The sequence below is a fragment of the Alosa sapidissima genome, chromosome 2, assembly GCF_018492685.1.
Source record: "Alosa sapidissima isolate fAloSap1 chromosome 2, fAloSap1.pri, whole genome shotgun sequence".
Taxonomy (NCBI): Eukaryota; Metazoa; Chordata; class Actinopteri; order Clupeiformes; family Clupeidae; genus Alosa; species Alosa sapidissima.
Window position 1 is genome coordinate 14,197,141 of NC_055958.1, and position 23,808 is coordinate 14,220,948.

At 41.0% G+C, this 23,808-nt stretch overlaps 2 long non-coding RNA genes across 3 annotated transcripts; both read right to left on the bottom strand.

Moving 5' to 3' along the window:
- Positions 1–1,615: 1,615 nt before the first annotated feature.
- Positions 1,616–2,644, bottom strand: LOC121695762. The gene is made up of 2 exons (XR_006026155.1): positions 1,773–2,644; positions 1,616–1,701 (listed from the first exon to the last, which is right to left on the bottom strand). It is a non-coding gene; the product is annotated as an uncharacterized LOC121695762 (long non-coding RNA).
- Positions 2,645–20,164: 17,520 nt separating this feature from the next.
- LOC121695736 lies at positions 20,165–21,594 on the bottom strand. 2 transcript variants are annotated; one of them, XR_006026147.1, is made up of 4 exons: positions 21,492–21,594; positions 21,297–21,416; positions 21,156–21,219; positions 20,165–21,009 (listed from the first exon to the last, which is right to left on the bottom strand). It is a non-coding gene; the product is annotated as an uncharacterized LOC121695736 (long non-coding RNA). The 2 variants fall into 2 exon arrangements; XR_006026146.1 differs by having other exon boundaries at positions 20,165–21,219.
- Positions 21,595–23,808: the final 2,214 nt, after the last annotated feature.

Consider the following 23,808-nt stretch of genomic DNA (forward strand, 5'->3'; position numbering starts at 1 on the left):
CCTGCAATAAACATAGGAGGCTATAAACACAGGTATAGCCTAAGCATATATACTATTTTGATCCCGTGAGGGAATATGTGTGCATGTATACTTTATTTATGCACTGTGTGTGCATATGTGCGCATGTAGGCTACTAGTACATGGGGTGGTCGGGAGGAGGACAGCTTCATTCGTCCCTAGACATTCAGCAATAGGCTGTTTTGCATCCATTACAAACAAGCAATGTGAAATTCTAGGATTGGGGAGAGCGCTTAGTAGGCCTATTCTAGTGCATAAGCATGAAGTTGAACCTTTAGATGAAAAACACTCTTTAATAATAGGCCTACAATAAATAAAAAAACCCCGCTAATGACGTTTAGGCTACTTTTGACCATCGCATTTATCGCCTGTAACTCCGTGATAAGGACCTACAGGAAAGTATTTGGCTGAGCAACGGAGGTTAATGTTTTATGTTTTGTTCACATGATAGGCCTATGTCTAATCATTGTTGCAGTCGAAGAAAACTGGAATGTTTAATTCGTCCTCCCTTTCAATCGTCCCGAGCGGTCCTTCTCTCTCCAAACTAACTTTATTCTCAAAATGTTGAGTTTAATGTCGACACGTCGAGATTAAAGTCGACATGATATTTCAACTTTATTCTCGAAATGTCGAGTTTAATGTCGACATGGCGAGTTTAATCTCGTCATGGCAAAAATATTTCTTCCTTCATGTGTGGCCCTAATACTCCGTCGTATGTATGTGTTCACTGAACAAAGATTATGAAAATAAAACACAACTTTTCCATCTCAACTTTAATTTGAACAGATATTAGTGCTGAAACCATTCAGAATTCTTCACTTTCTGCTGACGAAAAAAGTGATACTGTAATCATTCTCAAAAATCGGCAATTGTAATTGTGTCCTCAGATTAAACATTTCATATATCAGTAATCACACATATTTAATCATCAAAATCAATTATAAGACTTATCTAAGTCTATAATTTTTCATAACATGAGTTTGTGTCAAGAAGAGTCCACTACCTCAACACCCTGAGCATGCTCGGGTTCTCAAAGAAAGATTCTACTCTCGGATCCCTAACCTTTCATTTCTCCTGACGTCATAAATTCCCTGTCAAAATGAAAGTCTCCCGTGAATCTTCCCCCCTCTAGTTCACACCTCACCCCTAAAAGAAGATCGGCGGAAACTCAGATAGAATTCGTACCCTACCCAAGCCGTCATGTTTCAGGCGGTTCTATTAGTTTGCCATGGCTCGCATGTATCCACTTTTCTCTCACCCTGGACCTTCACTGCCGACTATGTTGCCTCAATCCCCCTGGAGAACTTGCACAGGACAACCAGAACATCTCGGTAGCCTTTACACTTGGGAAGAGTGATGTAATCTATCTGGAGAACTCTGAATGGTCCTGGTGGAGCTGGTGTCTTCAGCATTGGCAACTTAACCTTCTTGTCGTGATTGTTTTGCCGACAGGTGACACACCACTTGACGATGTCTGTGGCCGTTGCTGTGAACTTCGGTGACCACCAGACCTGTATGAATCTGTTCCTTATCTTCTCCACTCCCACGTGTCCAAGCGAATGAATTTGCGCCGCCAGATATGGCAGAAGACTTTCTGGAGCCACTGTTCGTGTTCCAAACCTCCACAAGTTGTCATCATGGAGCTTCGCCGCATTTTCAATCCAAGTCCATTTTTCTTCTCGGCTCGAGCTGTTCTGCATGTCTATAATGTTGGCCAAACTTTCCCATTTTCCCTCTTCAGATGTTTCCTTGACCTTCTTTGTCACTCTCATCATGCATTTCTCGTTGTCATTTTCAAAAATGTTCCTGTTACCGTTAGATCCGTCCGTGTTTCCATTTCCGTGTCCATTCTCATTAGTCGTTTCGTTATCTCCTCCCTCTCTTTTTCTTGCGGCTGTTCTTGACACTGCATCCACCATTGCATTGCCTCTTGCTTTAATGGTGTATTGCCTTGTATGTGCCTTTACTTTGATCACTGCCAGTTCCTTTGGCAGCTGCATTGCATCCAACAATTCTGCCACAATCTGTCCGTTCTTGATGGGACATTGTTTCACACACGGAGGTGGTTTTCCAGTCAGTCTGACAGGTTCCATTTCCAACAGTCCACAGTCATTCCTTCCCTTAGCCCATGCAGGATGTTCCAGGAGATCCTCTCTTTTTAGCCTTCTCAGGTTCCACAAGACTTCTCCATCTCCTTCTCCAATGGCTATGGTGACTGGGGCTGTCTGCTTCAGACTGAATTTTTCTCCAGTTGGTCCACCAGCTGTCTTGATGATGCCTGACAGAGGTATTTTGTGTTTCTCCAATAGGTAGGATGAAAAGACTGTAAGTTTAGCACCAGTATCAATCAAGAATTCAATTTTGATGTGTTCTTCAAGCAAGGCAGTAGCATAGAGGGTGTTATCAGTTTTAGCTGGTTGGTAAAGCACAGACACGCCGTCGGTGGTGGCTACTGTGCGCACAGGGCATATGAGTGCCTCGTCAGCTGACTCATCCCAGGCATCCCAGTCCTCCATCGCTGGCCTGGTTTTCTTTGTCTTTGGCCTTGTTACCGGAGCAGTCGCTCCCTGGGCAGCATTGGATGTAGATGCCCCATCATTCACTGGTGCAGGTGGGGGTGAGGGAGGTGGGGGTAGGTAAAGAGTTGACAGGTGGGGGTGGTGGTGGGGTAGGGAAAGAGTTGACAGGTGGGTGAGGTGGGTAAGGGCTTGTAGCCAGTGGCATTGGTAACAACAATGGGGGAGGAGGAGGTACTGAAGCTATGGCTAGTGGCTGTGGATAGCCATACTGGAGTGGAGCAGTTTGATGATGGTTGGTTGCAGACGTTGTTCCTTGTCTTTGTGAATTGTAGAAAGCAGTGGCTGTTGATGGGGCCAGAATGATTTGTTTTGTGTCACCTGCTGGCTGTTCGTCAGGTGGGGTGCTGTTTCTTGGCCCATGTGGGGTCCCCATAACAGCAGCATTCTGTCCAATGAAGCTGTCTTTATCAATGTCCACTGCACTTCTAGATGTCTCCACCATGGCATATGGCGCTGTTGAGTCCAAGTCAGGCAGAGTCGGATTGAGGCGGGTGCTTGGTTGCCTGTTGCGACCCCCGCCCCCACTAGGTGCCGGTGTGTATGGGAGGAGTTGGCTCCTCCCCGTTGAGTGGGCCTCTGAGACTACTCCTCTTCGCCTCATTCCACTCTGTTCTGGCAACACATCCGCTTCCATGAGTTGTTCCTCCAAATCACGTCTCTCAGTCTCATGTCTGCAAATCCTGTCTCGGATCTCTAATTCCAACTTCTCTATTTTTCTTTTTTTTTCTCAAATTTGCCCAATTGTAATTTCACTGCCATCCAATTTGACACATAGTCTTGTATCTCAGCTAAGGCCTGTAACTTAGTTTTCCTACCAAGAACCATATCTGGATTGTGCTAATATCAAATCATTAAATATTAAATTGTACTATGCGTTTCGTGCAGTGACGTGATCCTTTTAAATATATTTTTTTATATTTTCCCGTGATGTGGTAGTGATATAGTGACAACTTTGCACTTTGAAAATTTGGTTAGTAATTTGTTCGCCTCTCAATTGTTCACAAGTTGTCTATCTCTTTTTTTTTTTTCCACACTCACACTCACACCCACACACACACACGCTCCCGCCAGGGAAAAGGAAACACACTCTCTCTATCTCTCTCGCTCCGTAACCTGACACTTGGTAAGTTATTTTACTCACAGCATGAAGCCACAACAATAAATTTCACCAGTGTCAGTTCCACTTAACTCCGACTGTTTCTTTTCTCCCAAAACGGCTGGACAATGATACAAATTAATGTCTCACTCACACTTTTAACGATCTTTCGTTAAATTCCCAGTTGACCAAGTTAACAAAAAAACATAGGTGGAAACCCTATCCCACTTTTCAAATACTGCACAACCAAAACACCCCACACTGGTGATTTCGTCTCCTTTCCGTATCACTGTAGCACTAAGTTTAGTCCTAGGCCATTAAACTAAACAAAGACCGTTGAGAAACAACCACACAGTTCACTCAGCAAAATAATGACTCCTGTTTTCTCATTGGCACATGCACAGCATTTATCTCATAAAACTCACACAGCTTAACATGTAATGGCAGTACAGAAAAAGAAAAGATTTAATCCCCCAAGCTTGTCCGTAGTTAATCGATTACTTCTTTTAATTCGTTCACGAATCTATCCAATTACCCAAAATATGTGTACACTTTGACCTTTTACTTTTTCCCAGAAAACTTCTTATATCAAATGACATCTAGAGCTCATCAATCATTGATATAGGTACGTTACTTGTCAAAACACTTAATGACACAAACTTCAATACTCTCATTAATGTGCAGCTTTTAATTTCTAATTTATCTAATAAATTAGCTTTACTTTGGTTCTTTTTCCTGCATAAAGGAGTAAAGATTTTTTGCTTTCACCTGGTCAGAATGTCTTCACTACATGCAGGGTGCGCAGTGTTTCCCCTCTTGGCAGGCTTCCAGCTGGGATTCAGTCACGTCAATCAGGGTGCCAAGATGGACTCTTCTTACAGATGTTCAAAATCCAAAATCTGCCCCCGAAGTCTCTTTGAACCCGTTGGATGTTCTCGTCTTGCCTCTCCTGTTGCGGTCGGGTCACGATAACCAAATGTTGTCGTCTTTGTTCTCCTTTTGCGAGAAGGGTCACGGCACCAAATGTTGGATTCTCTGGTTGTTGCGTTGTGTTTTAGTTCTAATGTCTGTATTGAAGATGGTCAATAAAGCTTGACGGCGGGATCAGGATCGGCGATTAGATGATGATTTATTGTAGATGGTACAACAATGAATAACAGAACACAGGCTAAGTCTCAAACAGTAAAACTGGGCAGAGTTGTGGTTGTTATTAGAAGCGGCTGCTGAGCCTTCCGACAGAAGATGCTCCTCGGGTCGCTTCCTCAATCCGTCTCCGTGTCAAAACCTAAGACAAAGCCTGTTATACTAAAACATACAAACGTCAATCATGCCAACGTGGCAGGTGCCAACCAGTGTACAAAACCCGGCCCTGGCCAGATGGAGATACTAGCCTGAATAGGCAGACATGCTGTCTCCCTCGGCCCATGTTATCACCGATGTTCCTCGGATGTTCCTAAACATCGGCCTGTATGACCTTCCTGCTGGTACACAGGCCTAAGGCACAGTTATGTACAATAATATGGACCTTTCCCTGTTGTATACTACACACAGATGTAACATATGAACACATCAGAATACAGTAAGCGAGCAACATGTTTTTGTTGTTATGTAACAGGGTGTGAATAGCCCAGTTGTTTGGCCAAGGCTATTCGTACCAGGGGTACGAATAGACACTCCGAAAAAATTACCTAATTTGCATAATGTCACTGCAATATCCTATCTAAAACATACTTTTGTATGATCATTTGTTATATTTGATACAATTTGAATATTATTTGGGCCTAAAGCCATTAACCTGAACGGGAGGATTTTGAAGTGGAGCGGTGAGCGATCGAGCGGAGCGGCCTGACGTGAATTTGAGCACCTGAGCGAGGATACTCGCACCGCTCAGCTCCGCTCACTAGCTCTGCCATGAGGCTATTAAAGCTGGTTCTGAATTAGTCATTAAATTATTAGCTTTATTTTGTCATATAGAAGTATCTAAATAACCTGTTAAAATGTACCAGAATTCAGGAAATTGCGTCTAGCCCAAAAAAAAAACAATTTAACCCCCACAGAAATGTCCCAACCACTTTCAAAATGCCTCCAACGCCAATGGGCTAGGCTAAGGCAAAAGCCACTCTATATTCTTGTTCATTTTCCAGATTACAGTGAAGCGTGGCCATACACTCTCCTCACCCAGCCAATCCTGCCTTGGCACGTCCTAAACTCTGACCAATGCATGTGGCCACCAGAGCTAGTGAGCGGAGCTGAGCGGTGCGAATATCCCGCTCCTCGCTCAGGTGGCTGTTCACTCGGCCGCTCCTCTGGTCAAATTCACGTCAGGCCGCTCCGCTTAATTTTGCTCCCTGCTCCACTTAAAAATCCTCTCGCTCCAGATTTCGCTCCACACTCGCATCAATTTAAAAGAGGGAGAAATAAGCTACAAGCCGAATTGTCACCTTAGAAAATGTGGAAAAACTGGTCCACTTCCAAAATCCAACTAGCAATTTATCACTTGACTATTACTAATTAGCACTCTGGGACAAGGCGTCCGAAGGAGACAATACAGACAGGAGATCTCTGAAGACCGTTGAATCTTTATTCACCGTATTGCAGTGATCATCCAGCCTAAACAATGTTCAGACCAGGTGTCAAGTTTCCCCACAAACACAAAACCTTTGTGGTAGAAATACAACTACAGCACCCACACTGTTGTTCCACAATAAGCCCCGCAGCCATAACTAATTTTGACCATGACTCATTTGACCACTAGATGGGGTACCAGCAGAAATTCTCCCGGTTTGGCGCTTGCATGTGAAGTGTCCTTGGGTTCTATCTACGATAGAGCAGGGTTATAACAGGGTTATAAAAGGGTTATATACAGTTTGCTCGAAGGTCCCCAGGTTTCCAGGGCCTGCTGCAGTCAGTGGTCAATGCAAAGTCAGCAAAAGTGCTGAGAGACATAGACTCGCTTCTCAAGCAGAAAGCTGTGTGAATAATTGCTCAAAACGAGGCGCATGTGGGGTTTTACACCAGGTACTTTGTTGTCCCCTAAAAAGACAGAGGCTTACGCCCCATTTTGGACCTAAGAATACTAAACAGTCACATAGGCACATACTGTAGACTTTCACAAGCAGCTTCTGGCTAGAGCTGAAGTGGGCTTATTTTCATGTGGGAGTCTAAAAACCCCTTCCTGTGCTTTTATTTCTAAGGCCCCGTTTACACGTACATGGTTATTTTGAAAAAATGAGACATTTTTCAAAATTGTAATCTATGTTTAGCCTACATTTTCATTTGGCTATGGTGATCATAAATGCATTCAGTCGCATTTTATGTTGGTGCAAACTCTTTTCGTCTGTTTGCAATTGCAAATACAGTTTAAAAGTGATTTGTTGCCTTTGTTGCTATTTTCGGGATTCTGATTGGCTAACGTGGGCTTGAGCTTCTCGTTACACTGCCACCTACAGGTTTGGCATGCTCTTGACGGCATATATACATGGGTTTGTGTAAACGAAAACTTTGCTGAAAACTGACAGGTGTGCACAATGATATTTTTTAAACTGGAGAGGGTGAAATGTCCGTTTATGAAAATAGCCGGCCATATGTGTAAACATAGCCTAAATTCCAGGTTATACAATTCAAACTAGCTACCACCCCCCACCTGTTAAACAAAGTAATGCAATCCGTTATAGCCCCCCTCAAGCAACAGGGTCTGAGGATTTATGGATTTATAGATGACAACCTTCTTTGTGCCCGGTCGACCCAACAAGCAAAAGAACACTCAGAGCTGTCTCTGGTGAGGCTCTGGTGAGAGAGTCTCTGGGGTTTCTCATAAACTACCAGAAAGTGTGCTTATCCCAGCGCAGACAATACGCTTTCTGGGCCTCACCCTAGACTCTAACTGTTTCCCAAAGTCAAGGAAGCATACTCAACGGCCATTTTTTCAAGGACGCCACGTCATCGAACTCCACCGAGCACTATTCCAATGTCAAGAATTCTCAGAAATTCACGCCCTTCGTTCTAAGAATTTTCAAGGGACAATAGGACAGCGGCAGCGCTATGAGTCCCATGCGTTTCCCACCAGCGGAGCTAGTTGGCTAGTTCAAACATTTGCCAACTTAATAAAAGTTTAACTTGTGTCACACTGTTCGCCAACAGCAACATCCATCCAGCTCCAGGTCTTCAGAATGTTTACGTTTGACACCATGCATATTGCCTGCAGCTTTAAGCAAAATCTCCAATGCGTTTGGATAGGCAACTGACAACCGGATTTGCGGTTGTTCAAGGGGCATCATGCTACACTCAGGGCAGGGGTTAGATAGCGCCTCCATAAGATGCTCCATGCCCAAACAGGATGGACAGCGGTCATGGCCATCCAACATGTCCATTCCGGCAAAGCATTGTGTGCAAAAAGCAGAGTGCTCCATGTCACGGAGGTTCAGCGCTGACACGGCGGGTAATCAAGAGTCGAGCTAACGTTAATTCACAACATCGACTGTAGCTAGCAACGAATAGCAGATGTATATAGCTGCAAGCTATTATCTACACCAAAGGAACCCTGGAAACCAAGGGTGTTAGTTGGAATAGAAGTAATTGTTGGCTTGCCCGATAATGTAGCTTACTCACCGTCGTTGCAGCTAGCACTGGTCGTAAGTTAGCTACTACTGTCAACAAACGAAGTGACCCTGGACACCAAGGGTATTCGTTTGGGAATAGCAGTGAAATACCAAGCGAGGGAACCCTGGATACCAATAGGTACTCGCTGGCAGAAATAGTGTACTTACCAGAGAAGAGTAGTTCACTCACTGCTATATCCACAAGTCGGTAACGTTAAAGGAACACTCCACCCATTTGCATTAGGCTTTGCATTGTTAGAAACCCAGTCATACGTTTTGAATGGTCATGCAACACTCTCTCATTTCCCCCTGAGACGGGAGAAATCCGTATTCACCTCTTTACACTTCCTCCCACAATGGCGCAAAAATCGTCATTTTGTGTCATTGTCGGAGGAAGTGTACAAGTGACTACAAGCGCTAGTTCCCGCCCTTTCAACCCCGCCCATAGGGGGTTGGACCTGATGCGCTAACAGACCTATCACAGATCAGTGCCAGGGAGTAATCTTGCTAACACGCTAACGTGGCATGTTCATTGCACAAATAGCTTGCAGTTATGCTAGCTACTGTGGCACACTAGGCTAAAAGACCATCACTCACTTTGTGCTCAATGTTTTGTCCAGACAATTTCGCCTAACAGCCTTTCTTGAGTGGGTCCTACAAGGAGAGATTGGGCAGAGGTCGTCGTGTTGTGTTACCTGCTTACAAGTGCTGGCTATCCACCAGAAATACCCAGCTCCAGACGGCCAGTACTGCGGGCACCAAGAAGCGCTCAGGAGGAGTTATCGTTTCATTGTTTGTATATAGTCATTCAACAGTTGTATTGTTTGTATATAGTTATTTAATTAAATGCTTAAAATTTACATTGTTGTAGTTTTCTTAGTAGTGTTGCTCCAAGTGTATTCGAATTATTGAATGACCAACATTTCAAAACTGGAACTACCTAGCTACTGTTGCCTCAGATGACAAAGATAACAGAATGGTGGTCATACCTATAATTTCTATAAATTATAAAGTATTACAATTATACATTGCATTATAAGTTTGTTGCATATCAGTTCTCTCCTTCCAAGTGTATGATGCTAAACTTTGTTGAAGGCAGACAGGAGAGCAGGAGTGACATTTTGTTTTTAATTCACAAAGAAAGAATTGTGTCATGAACATCAAAACACACAAACAAAATTATCCACACTATAAAAAAGAGGTATTGACCCTGTGATTGAGTATGTATAGTAAGGTGCTCAATAGCAGTGCAAACAGGTAAGGCAGTGCAAGGATAAGGTCAAAAGACCATATAAGACAAAGACCTATAAGACATGGTAATATTGCAAAATATTTGTGAGGAATGGATTAATGTAGAGCTGACGTCTCAGAAGCGGCTCTTGAATGATGATGTTGCAGCTTTCTTTGGCGGCTTTGGGACAGGGGCAATGTTAGGTGGCAAAGGAGGTTGTGGTTGGGTGAGTGAGGCGGTTGAGTCCTTGAATGTTATGTTTGGGTTGCGTCTGTTTTCTATGACCTTCTCAATTAGTGTCTGGATGAACTTGGTGGTGTGTGGCTTATAGATTTTCTTGACTATCCATTGCTTTGACTTTTTGCAGAAAACCTGCTTGACGCGTGGTTCTCTTATAAATGACAAGGATTATAATGATTACACAGATATCTGAATGAAGATTTGACTAGTAAATGTCTCTCCACAGGAATAGAATGAACTTTTCAGCAAAGTATGCATTTTAAGTTAGCTGTGAACATGCTTATGGTTTTTTTAGTATTTAGAGTACATGAAAACACACTTGTTGCCGTGGTGGCTTGTTCTCGTTATGTTCCATGATGGCGACGTAGGCCCTCTTCCCTCGTAGGAGAAGGCCTGGCGTTTAGGGAGGTACTTCAGGAGAGCTCTGTGAAAGATCTCCAGTGGCCCAGTGTGAAAAGGAGAATATATAGTACTAATTAAACATCTTAGACAGGTCATCTGCTGGAAACATTAGGCCTATTTTTTGGTCAAAGTTTTCTCCATGGATTCCTGGTCAGAACCCCTATTGGAACAGATTAAAACTTGGGACATGCTGAATTTTGTCCAAAAAAACAATATGGCTGCCATATTCCAAAATGGCACATTTCTACACACTTTTTGCTATGCTATGGGGACATTTCCGGTAAAAACAGTGTCTTTTTAGCAAATAACTGTCCTTTTCTATCAAATTGGCAATTGCTGCCGTCAGTTGGATGTCACCTGCAAGTGCCTCCCAGTTGTCCAGGTTGATGGAGAAGACTTTAAGATCCTTCTTGATGACGTCTTTGAAGCGTAGGCGACCATGTTTGCTGGAGGCATTTGCCAGCTCACCAAATAATAAGATTTTAGGTAGGCGAGTGTCATTCATTCGATGAACATGCCCAGCCCATCGGAGGCGGCGTTCACGGAGGATGGTGTACAGGTCACTGGAGCCGGTTCTTTCAAGTATGACAGACAGTATTTCAAGTATGACAGGTACATGGTCCTTCCAGCATACACCCAGTATGGGTGATAGAATTGTTATTTAGACAAGGTGAACTTCTCCCCACTGTGGAATGTAGAAATGTAGATGCTACAAAGACGGGAATTCAAACACACCCATCTGTTGATGTGATTGGGGTTCATTGGCATACAGTATGTCATTTCTTTCTATTAAGGATTGGCACAGAGGCAATAGGACTGGTTGGCGTTGTTGGTGCCTTTTTCCTCGGTGAACTTGCACAGACAAACTTGCTCATCACTGAAATACCGTAAAACCATTGTTTCCTAATAAACAATTAATTGTAGGCTAGTACTTTTCAGTTTTTTTTTTTTTTTCAGTGTGCCCACACTCCACACACTCACTACATTAACATGTGCTACACAATTCCCACATCTCTGAGATCAGTTTCATTTCTCTTGTTGTTGAGGTTTTGGGAAATTACACAACAATCTTGTTTGGGCTGTTTTCCATTATACAATTTCATTTGACATTTCAGTTGGACTGCCTGAAGCTATTTGGATAATTCATTGGATACAGAGCAAAGACCATCATAAGTCTTTGAAGAAAACAAAAGACCTATCACTTAGCTATTGTTAAGCCCTGTCCATCAAATGCAGATTAGCCATAACAGCCACATGCAGACATCTTCAGCCTTTTTATTTGCCTCATTCACGCAGCGGCCATGTGTATACCAAAAGGAGGCTATGGGGTACACTGACTATCATTAACGCATTTTCAGCAATTACTGGCAGATGCATAGAACACAACAATGAAATGGTTTGCGTACCCCATAGCCTAGTTTTGGTTTACAATGGCCGCTGTGTGAATAATGTGAATAGAGATGATTATATAGAGATGTAAGTTGAAAACAATATGCATATTAATGCAACACTAATACGTGGAATGTTTGCTTTCAGTCTTGTATGATCTCTCTGTAAATTAGGCCTATGTTAAATTAGATAGATAGATTTAGATCTGTGAGGCAGTGCTGGCGCTCCGCACTATGGAAGCATATGGGTAGCTTTATTCAAATGAGAATGCAATCTGCAATTCAAAAATACATTACATTATGCAATTGCCAATTCATTATGCAATTTAATATTGCAATTTGTAATAATTCCCAACAAATTGTATTTTAATCTGCAAAGTGACAATGAAATCCTAAAATCAATTCCAATAATTTTGGTTAAAAAATAGAATAAACATGGATTGAATTGCATTCCATTTTGCCATGGTACTTCAGTCTCAAAATTCAAATGGCAATTCATTTTGCATTTCAATTTTCAATAATCAGTTTCATCATTTAACTGTCAATTCGTTTTGCAATTTAATATTTAAAATGCAATGTAGGATTGCATTTTAAAAACATATTTGGCAAAACTGTCAATGCCAGCCTGAAAACATTTTGGATTATTTTGGGCAAAACATTTTGCCATCGTTTTGAGGCATTTTATTATATAATGGAAAAGAAATAGCGCCCCCCGTGATTGCATTGCACTTTGGTCACGCTCTTTGTGTTGCAAAATTCAAATAGCCATTCAATCTGCCAAACGCATTGCAATCTGTCAAGTCACTCGTCAGGCGTTTTTTTTTAACCAAAATTATTGGAATTACAGTGCATGAAAATGCACTGTTCTGTTATCCGAAGTCTTCTTCTTCTTATTCTTATTACAGTGCATGAAAATGCACTGTACTGTTCTTCCTAGGCTTCTTCTTATTACAGTGCATGAAAATGCACTGTACTGTTCTTCCTAGGCTTCTTATTACAGTGCATGAAAATTATTACAGAAACATCACAATACGGCCGTTAAGCAATTAGAATCCTATGGCAGGTGTTCGGGCCACCTGGACCAACTGCCAGTCTCAGGCTTTAAGCATACAAACTGGCCCTATTAAGACTACACATCCTGTTCAACTGCTTCCTCTGCCAAAAACTGTTTCAAAATAAAAGTCCTCACTACAATATTTCACTGTTAAACAATTTAACCCTTTAAACTACTGAACTTTTTAACTGTTCAGCCATTGTAACTGTTACTTGTCATCAACTATGACTCCTACCCACTGTAGCTAGTTAGCATGCTAGTTAGCATTTTTAGCAAAACTGCTAAAAATAATTAGCTAAGTTAGCTAAGTCACATGGTTAGCATAGTTAGCATGTTAGCATGCTAGTTAGCATTTTTAGCAAAACTGCTTAAAATGATTAGCTAAGTCAGCAAAGTAACATGGTTAGCATATTTAGCATGTTAGCATGCTAGTTAGCATAGTTAGCATAACTGCTAAAAATGATTAACTAAGTTAGCTAAGTAACATGATTAGCATAGTTAGCATGTTAGCATGCTAGTTAGCATAACTGCTAAAAATGATTAGCTAAGTTAGCAAGTAAGTCACATGGTTAGCATACTTAACATTTTAACATTGTTAGCATGCTAGTTAGCATAGTAACTTGGTTAACATTATTCTCTTTGTTAACATAGTTAGCATAACTGCTAGCAAACATTAGAGCCATTCCAACTGTCAGTTATCGTCAACTATCTACCTAAATAATTTAACCATTTAAACTATCCACCTATTTAACTGTTCAGTCATTCCAACTATATTAAACCTCATCTACTTAGCAACCAATATAGTTTGTTTTTACTCTGTATGATATTTTACATCATATTTTTGCATTTTCATGCACTGTATTTCCTTCAGGAAATGCTTTTCTAGTTACAGTGCATGAAAATGCACTGTACTGTTCTTCCTAGGCTTCTTATTCTTCTTCTGCTTATTACAGTGCATGAAAATGCACTGTACTGTTCTTCCTAGGCTTCTTATTACAGTGCATGAAAATGCACTGTACTGTTCTTCCTAGGCTTCTTATTACAGTGCATGAAAATGCACTGTACTGTTCTTCCTAGGCTTCTTATTCTTCTTCTTCTTCTAACGCATTTAATGCAGCTTCAACCGTTTAACGTAGAAACTTCATTCAAACTATGTTACGTAGGTCTTACTTGGGACATGGGTGCTATGTATTTTTCAGCTTTGTAACTTTTATACTTTTTAAACTATTAATTAAAAACTAGTCAAAATTTCCCCATAGACTTAACATGGGCTGATGACATCACAATAGAGCCGTTAAGCAATTAGAATCCTATGGCAGGTGTTCAGGCCACCTGGACCAACTGCCAGTCTCAGGCTTTAAGCATACAAACTGGCCCTATTAAGACTACACATCCTGTTCAACTGCTTCCTCTGCCAAAAACTTTTCCAAAATAAAAGTCCTCACTATAATATTTTACTGTTAAACAATTTAACCCTTTAAACTACTGAACTTTTTAACTGTTCAGCCATTGTAACTGTTACTTGTCATCAACTATGACTCCTACCTACTGTAGCTAGTTAGCTAAGTTAGCTAAGTAGCATGGTTAGCATGCTAGTTAGCATTTTAAGCAAAACTGCTTAAAATAATTAGTTAAGTTAGCTAAGTCACATGGTTAGCATAGTTAGCATGTTAGTTAGCATTTTTAGCAAAACTGCTTAAAATGATTAGCTAAGTTAGTTAAGTCACATGGTTAGCATAGTTAGCATGCTAGCATGCTAGTTAGCATTTTTAGCAAAACTGCTAAAAACGATTAGCTAAGTCAGCTAAGTAACGTGGTTAGCATAGTTAGCATGCTAGCGCTAGCATGTTAGCATGCTAGTTAGCATTTTTAGCAAAACTGCTAAAAACGATTAGCTAAGTCAGCTAAGTAACGTGGTTAGCATAGTTAGCATGCTAGCGCTAGCATGTTAGCATGCTAGTTAGCATTTTTAGCAAAACTACTAAAAACGATTAGCTAAGTAACATAGTTAGCATGCTAGCATGCTAGTTAGCATAGTAACTTTGTTAACATTATTATCTTTGTTAACATAGTTAGCATAACTGCTAGCAAACATTAGAGCCATTCCAACTGTCAGTTATCGTCAACTATCTACCTAAATAATTTAACCATTTAAACTATCCACCTATTTAACTGTTCAGTCATTCCAACTATATTAAACCTCATCTACCTAGCAACCAATATAGTTTGTTTTTACTCTGTATGATATTTTACATCATATTTTTGCATTTTCATGCACTGTATTTTCTTCAGGAAATGCTTTTCTAGTTCTTATTCTTCTTCTAACGCATTTAATGCAGCTTCAACCGTTTAACGTAGAAACTTCATTCAAACTATGTTACGTAGGTCTTACTTAGGACATGGGTGCTATGTATTTTTCAGCTTTGTAACTTTTATACTTTTTAAACTATTAATTAAAAACTGTTCAAAATTTCCCCATAGACTTAACATGGGCTGATGACATCACAATAGAGCCGTTAAGCAATTAGAATCCTATGGCAGGTGTTCGGGCCACCTGGACCAACTGCCAGTCTCAGGCTTACAAACTGGCCCTATTAAGACTACACATCCTGTTCAACTGCTTCCTCTGCCAAAAACTGTTTCAAAATAAAAGTCCTCACTACAATATTTCACTGTTAAACAATTCAACCCTTTAAACTACTGAACTTTTTAACTGTTCAGCCATTGTAACTGTTACTTGTCATCAACTATGACTCCTACCCACTGTAGCTAGTTAGCTAAGTTAGCTAAGTAACATGGTTAGCATAGTTAGCATGCTAGTTAGCATTTTTAGCAAAACTGCTTAAAATGATTAGCTAAGTTAGCTAAGTCACATGGTTAGCATGTTAGCATGCTAGTTAGCATTTTTAGCAAAACTGCTTAAAATGATGAGCTAAGTCGGCTAAGTAACATGGTTAACATTGTTAGCATGTTAGTTAGCATAGTTAGCATAACTGCTAAAAATGATTAACTAAGTTAGCTAAGTCACATGGTTAGCATACTTAGCATTTTAACATTGTTAGCATGCTAGTTAGCATAGTAACTTGGTTAGCATTATTATCTTTGTTAATATAGTTAGCATAACTGCTAGCAAACATTAGAGCCATTCCAAGTGTCAGTTATCGTCAACTATCTACCTAAATAATTTAACCATTTAAACTATCCACTTATTTAACTGTTCAGTCATTCCAACTATATTAAACCTCATCTACCTAGCAACCAATATAGTTTGTTTTTACTCTGTATGATATTTTACATCATATTTTTGCATTTTCATGCACTGTATTTCCTTCAGGAAATGCTTTTCTAGTTCTTCTTCTTCTTCTAACGCATTTAATGCAGCTTCAACCGTTTAACGTAGAAACTTCATTCAAACTATGTTACGTAGGTCTTACTTGGGACATGGGTGCTATGTATTTTTCAGCTTTGTAACTTTTATACTTTTTAAACTATTAATTAAAAACTAGTCAAAATTTCCCCATAGACTTAACATGGGCTGATGACATCACAATAGAGCCGTTAAGCAATTAGAATCCTATGGCAGGTGTTCGGGCCACCTGGACCAACTGCCAGTCTCAGGCTTTAAGCATACAAACTGGCCCTATTAAGACTACACATCCTGTTCAACTGCTTCCTCTGCCAAAAACTGTTTCAAAATAAAAGTCCTCACCACAATATTTCACTGTTAAACAATTTAACCCTTTAAACTACTGAACTTTTTAACTGTTTAGCCATTGTAACTGTTACTTGTCATCAACTATGATTCCTACCCACTGTAGCTAGTTAGCTAAGTCACATGGTTAGCATAGTTAGCATGCTAGCATGTTAGCATGCTAGTTAGCAGTTTTAGCAAAACTGCTTAAAATGATGAGCTAAGTCAGCTAAGTAATATGGTTAACATACTTAGCATTTTAACATTGTTAGCATGCTAGTTAGCATAGTAACTTGGTTAACATTATTATCTTTAACATAGTTAGCATAACTGCTAGCAAACATTAAAGCCATTCCAAGTGTCAGTTATCGTCAACTATCTACCTAAATAATTTAACCATTTAAACTATCCACTTATTTAACTGTTCAGTCATTCCAACCATATTAAACTTCATCTACCTAGCAACCAATATAGTTTGTTTTTACTCTGTATGATATTTTACATCATATTTTTGCATTTTCATGCACTGTATTTCCTTCAGGAAATGCTTTTCTAGTTCTTATTCTTCTTCTTCTTCTAACGCACTTAATGCAGCTTCAACCGTTTAACGTAGAAACTTCATTCAAACTATGTTACGTAGGTCTTACTTAGGACATGGGTGCTATGTATTTTTCAGCTTTGTAACTTTTATACTTTTTAAACTATTAATTAAAAACTAATCAAAATTTCCCCATTGACTTAACATTATGATTATGACATCACAATACGGCCGTTAAGCAATTAGAATCCTATGGCAGGTGTTCGGGCCACCTGGACCAACTGCCAGTCTCAGGCTTTAAGCATACAAACTGGCCCTATTAAGACTACACATCCTGTTCAACTGCTTCCTCTGCCAAAAACTGTTTCAAAATAAAAGTCCTCACTACAATATTTCACTGTTAAACAATTTAACCCTTTAAACTACTGAACTTTTTAACTGTTCAGCCATTGTAACTGTTACTTGTCATCAACTATGACTCCTACCCACTGTAGCTAGTTAGCTAAGTTAGCTAAGTCACATGGTTAGCATAGTTAGCATGCTAGTTAGCACTTTTAGCAAAACTGCTAAAAATAATTAGCTAAGTTAGCTAAGTCACATGGTTAGCATAGTTAGCATGCTAGCATGCTAGTTAGCATTTTTAGCAAAACTGCTTAAAATGGTTAGCTAAGTCACATGGTTAGCATAGTTAGCATGTTAGCATGCTAGTTAGCATTTTTAGCAAAACTGCTCAAAACGATTAGCTAAGTCAGCTAAGTAACGTGGTTAGCATAGTTAGCATGCTAGTTAGCATTTTTAGCAAAACTGCTCAAAACGATTAGCTAAGTTAACTAAGTAATGTGGTTAGCATAGTTAGCATGCTAGTTAGCATTTTTAGCAAAACTGCTTAAAATGGTTAGCTAAGTCACATGGTTAGCATAGTTAGCATGTTAGCATGCTAGTTAGCTAATCATTTTTAACAGTTTTGCTAAAAATGCTAAGTTAGCTAAGTAACGTGGTTAGCATAGTTAACATGCTAGTTAGCATTTTTAGCAAAACTGCTCAAAACGATTAGCTAAGTTAACTAAGTAATGTGGTTAGCATAGTTAGCATGCTAGCGTGTTAACATGCTAGTTAGCATAGTAACTTTGTTAATATTATTATCTTTGTTAACATAGTTAGTATAACTGCTAGCAAACATTAGAGCCATTCCAACTGTCAGTTATCGTCAACTATCTACCTAAATAATTTAACCATTTGAACTATCCACCTATTTAACTGTTCAGTCATTCCAACTATATTAAACCTCATCTACTTAGCAACCAATATAGTTTGTTTTTACTCTGTATGATTTTTTTACGTCATATTTTTGCATTTTCATGCACTGTATTTCCTTCAGGAAATGCTTTTCTAGTTATTATTCTTCTAACGCTTTTTGTGCATTTAATACAGCTTCAACCGTTTAACTTAGAAACTTCATTCAAACTGCGTTGCGTAGGTCTTACTTATGTGACTTCAGCTATGTATTTTTCAACTTTGTAACTTTTATACTTTTTAAACTATTAATTAAAAACTACTAAAATTTCCCCATTGACTTAACATTAGATTATGACATCACAATAGCAACTAGAAAAGCATTTCCTGAAGGAAATACAGTGCATGAAAATGCAAAAAATATGATGTAAAATATCATACAGAGTAAAAGGATCAGGTTTTAGAGGCTGGTACAGAGACAAGCCATCTACTGTATGACATTGACTACAGTTTACCAGTCCTCATACCAGACTTGGTACACCATACTTGACCTATTCACCTTATTCCGCGCGCAAACATGGGGGGCGCTAGCTTTGCCCACATTGTCTCCGAACTTCCGATTGAGCAGTACATCCATTGCGATACATTGAGAAAACAGAGCTCTATCGAGATGACTGGCATCATATGTTATGGGTCATCCTAAAGTTAGGAACGTTTATTAAGGATTTTGGTGACTTAAGACATTTCTGTTATACACCTTTCCAATCTGAAGTTTGGTAAACACTGGCTTTGGAGCAGCTGTTCTGTAATGACTTTCTAAACTAGTTACTATAGTTACCAAACAATAAGGCTAAGGATTTGCGAGTTTCTCCATACGATACAGCGGCTACTGCCACATCGTCTACCCACTCTGTAGGGCTGAATAGCCTTGGGTAGCGAAGTACAATATTGCAGTCTGACCTCCTGATGGCATTTATCATTTCTCCCAAGTTAGCCTCTCTATCTTCTTCTGCCGTATTATCCCAATGAAGCTAACTAGACGTAGCTAGCCGACCGAAAGTTTAAAGACAACGTGGAATTTAAAAAAAATGGGCAGTGCTGAATAAGGTGAATTACAATAAACTTTGACACATGAAAATGTCATGAAAAGTGTAAACTAACTAATGCTTCTCTTTGCGTGTCTGTTTTCCATCTTTGTTTCAGATGGGCAGGGAATTGCCATTAGGTTATCCAAGCAGGTGGCAAAGGGCAATAAAAGGCCAAGACAGGCAATCCATCTCTACAGTGGAATTGAATGGTCACCACAGATGAATATGTATCCGGCCCAGATTACTTTTGAAGAGGCATGTGATCCCTCTTGTGTGGTGTATAGTTGCTTGGATGGGGTCGTAAGTACAGTTAACTGTTATAAATCACAGAATATAGCTCAAGTAACTCTAGTGTAACAGGACTGTCATGACAGCACTCTTCTGTCTTTTGTGCTCTTGCAGATAGAGGAGGACACCATTTCCAGGACCCTAAAAAGGCGAGGAATTGATGCTATGCACATGAAGAATAGAGCATCTGAGGAGAAGAGCATGGTACTGGAGGAGATGAAGAACATTGTGGAGTACTTGAACCAACAGCATGGTTCAATATGCTCTATCATAAATGCCACAGAGCGGGTGGGACCAAAAGCTCTCTTGATCCAACGCCGAATACAGCTGGAGAGACAAATGCAAGCCACTGCAATGCTTTAGGTGCATGCTTCAGATCCGACAAGGCATAACAACCACCCCATATCAATGATAGAGACACTAATATTTGATGATGATGATGAGGGCGATGATGACAGTGATGATGAGGAGGATTGTGATTAGGTCGCACACACTTACACACTACAAGTATATGTAGCGGGACCAGGTTACCAATTAGAATTTGAAGTGTCGACTACGCCACCCAGGGGACATAGGTCACCCTTAGGAAAAGATGGATAAATAAACTGGATAGCCTAAACAAAGGATACCAGAACATAAAGCACACAGGTTCGTGCAAGGATGAAGCAGAGACAGGATTCTATGACAATAATAAATATTTTCTTTATTTTTCCTCTCAAAGTCAAGTTATAATACAGTAAAAGCGTGAAAAGCACTCAGATGGAAATGGGGCAGCTACACACACACTCAGAACTGGTTTGGTTAGAGTAGGCCTACTGGTTCTTTGGGTATAGGAAAACACATAAACTAGGAGGGAGGGCTTACCACAGGGAGGCGATCTGGAAGAGGGGTCAAAGAGACCACACGTGAACACGGCACACCAAGGTGACACTACACTGCACTGACGGTGAGGCACACAGATTCCCTACCACCAGGGGCCCAGCCTCCCTGCCGAGAGCCTCCACTCCTGAAACAAAAGAAAAGGGGTAAGACACAGCAAAACCCACACCGGTTATACAGCATATGGCCCAGGACTCTATGGCCGATAGATGTCCCTTTCCGTCTGATTAGGCGGATATAAAACAAAAGTGGGATTACACAGACAGATAAATTAAGCACAGCAAACCAATACACCCTCAAACAGGCACAGCAAGGCACGTTAGAAAGAAAGCACTACAAATACCCAGGCAGACGAAACGGTGTTAGGCGCCACGACATAGGGAGGAACATGCCACCAATGGGGTTTCACAAAAAGGACAAAGAAAATACAGAGACAAAACAAACAAAATATATAGGACACACACAAAATGAGGAAACTACACAAACCCAAACAAAACTAACCAAATAACCACATGCACACACAACCACATACACATGCACCCCACACCTCACAATTACGCATGCACACACACACACACCCAGTCAATCAATGGCACCACACAATCACGCATGCAGACCCTTTACCACGCTGAGGATCTGGGCACGCGGGAAGGACGCAGATCAAAAGGTAGTTGTATTATAGTTCACTGTAAACAAAACAGCAGTCAGTGGGAGAAGGAAGCCTCAGTTACTTGCAGTGCGCAGGCCACCTGTGCAACAGAGGTTAATGGAGACATATAAGCACATATGTAATAGTAAAATAGAATCATTAAAAGTTGAGATAGCAACATACCGCAACCGGGGATTTACAGGGACTTCCTCGCAACGGGGAGGGGCGTACAGTCAACCTAAGCAGCCTAATGAGGGCAGTTACAGCGGGTCAAATGTGATCATGCTACGGGCGATACAATCAGTATAAAAGACTGCTACGTACCGATACGAAAAGGCAGAAACCTCCTAGCCTCCGGCCTGAAACACTCCGGTTGCTCTAAAGGGGAAGGACAGCAAAAGCACCGCCAATGATGCTATTAAGCACAACGCCAACAACTGCACCCTAGGGTGAGGCAAACTTTAGACCATTTAATCATGTGATATGACTAAACCGGAGCAAAACAAGCCATAAACATACCTTTGCAGTCAAGAGACGAATATCCACAGGCTCCAGCTCGCCGAAGAAACCCGCATTGAACACCGACACACGGTAAACAATCAAACAAAACTCTGCCGCTGCAGTGGCAGTACCAGCGCCATACTTTTTAAAGAAACACCGGAGCCCTTAATTGGTATACTGAGTGTCGCATCTAGTGACGTCAGTCAGGTGTGACACAATACGGCCACTGTGTCTTAAAGGCACAGACGCCTCAACTCCCATCCACTACATTTAAAACAAACAAACAAACAAATAAATACATAAATAACCTCAAGTAAGTCTGTTTTTATCCAATGTATTATAATGTTGAAGGGAAGGTTTTCTTCAGTGTGGTGTCACGGAGACTGACAAATTACCTTGAAAGGAATAAACTAATTGATACCATGGTGCAAAAAGCTGAAATTCCTGGCTTCTCCGGGCGCTTAGAGCATACCAGCATGATTTGGCACCAAATTCAATTAGCAAAGCGTGAGAAGAGAGACCTGCACGTTGTGTTCTGGGTTTGGCTAATGCTTTTGGGTCTGTGCCGCATTGTTTGTTGTGGGAGGCCTTTGATTATTTCAGAATCCCAGGTAGCATTAAAAACCTAGTAAAAGCATACTTTCTGGATATTCAATTATGTTTTACTACAGCTGATTACACCACAGGGTGGCAACAACTTGAGATAGGAATCATGGCCGGATGTACCATCTCCCCACTTGCTTTTACAATGGCAATGGAGGTCATCATTAGGGCCTCAAAATGGGTAGTGGGTGGGGAGAAGTTGCAGGGAGGGCCACGCCTCCCCCCGATTCGGGCTTTCATGGACGACATGACAACCTTGACGTCAACTGTTCCATGCACCAACAGGTTGCTGGGTAAGTTAAATAGTAATCTGCAATGGGCCAGAATGAAGGTGAAACCAAGTAAGTCTAGGAGTCTCTCAATTGTTAAAGGGAAGGCAACAGATAAGAAGTTTGCTATAGATAAGGAGGTGATTCCCACAGTTCTGGAGAAACCAGTGAAGAGTCTGGGAAGGTGGTATGATGCAAGCCTTAGTGATAAATCACAGGTTGAAGACTTGAGACCGGTCACTAGGCAAGGTATTGCAAAAATTGACAAGTCAGGGCTGCCAGGTAAGCTTTGCCTGGTTTGTTGCCTCGGCTAATGTGGCCATTGACAGTTTATGAAGTTCCTCTGTCAAAGGTAGAGAGGTTGGAAAAAATGATCAACTCCTTTGTCAGAAAATGGCTCGGCGTCCCACGCTGCTTAAGCAGTGTAGCCTTGTATGGGAAGGGTATTGTAGAGTTGCCAATATCTAGTCTGACAGAGGAATTTAAGTGTGCTAAGGCTAGATTGGAATTGACTCTTACTCAGTCCAAGGACCCAGTGGTGAGGAAAGTTGCACCCACAGTTAATGCAGGGAGGAAGTGGAACCCAGAGCAGGCAGTTAAGCAAGCTCAATCAGCATTGAAGCATAGGGATATAATGGGCCATGTGCAGCACGGGCGGGGGGGTCTAGGGGTGGGTGCAAGTAAAACCTTGTGGAGTAAGGCTTCTGCAGGAGAAAAGAGGAAAATGGTAGTGGAGGAAATGCATAGACAGGAGGAGGCTGTAAGATGTACTAAGGCAGTGTCGCAGGCAAAACAAGGGCAGTGGGTGAACTGGGAAGAGGTGGAAAAAAGACGGATTAAATGGAAAGATCTATGGGGCATGAAAGCTGGTAAGATCAGATTTATGTTAGGTGCTACATATGATGTGCTCCCATCTCCCAAGAATTTAAGTCAATGGTTTGGTGAGGATGATAAATGCATACTTTGCTCGTGTGTGGGCAGTCTCCACCATATCAGGATGCAAGGTAAGTCTCACCCAGGGGCGGTATACGTGGCGTCATAACCAGGTATTGAAATGTGTGGCAGCGGCAATAGAGGATAAAAGGAGAGAAGTCAATTCATTAGCAGCTAGTAAAGAGGTAAGGCAAATTAACTTTGTACGTCAGGGGGATAAACCTTGTTCCGCGAAGGCCAGGTGTAAAACCGGCCAGTTGAAAAATGGGGCGGGCTGGGAAATGAAGGTTGATCTTGGCCAGCAGATGGCGGTACCTCCACATATAGTGAGTACTAAGCTACGACCCGACGTAATTCTATGGTCGGATTCAGAGAAGATAGTTTACTTCATTGAACTCACTGTTCCTTGGGAAGACAGAGTGGAAGTGGCCAATGAGCTGAAGAGAGCTAAATATACTGAAATAGCAGAGGAGGGAGCTAAGCGAGGTTGGAGTGCACGATTAAGGCCTATTGAAATCGGTGCACATGGG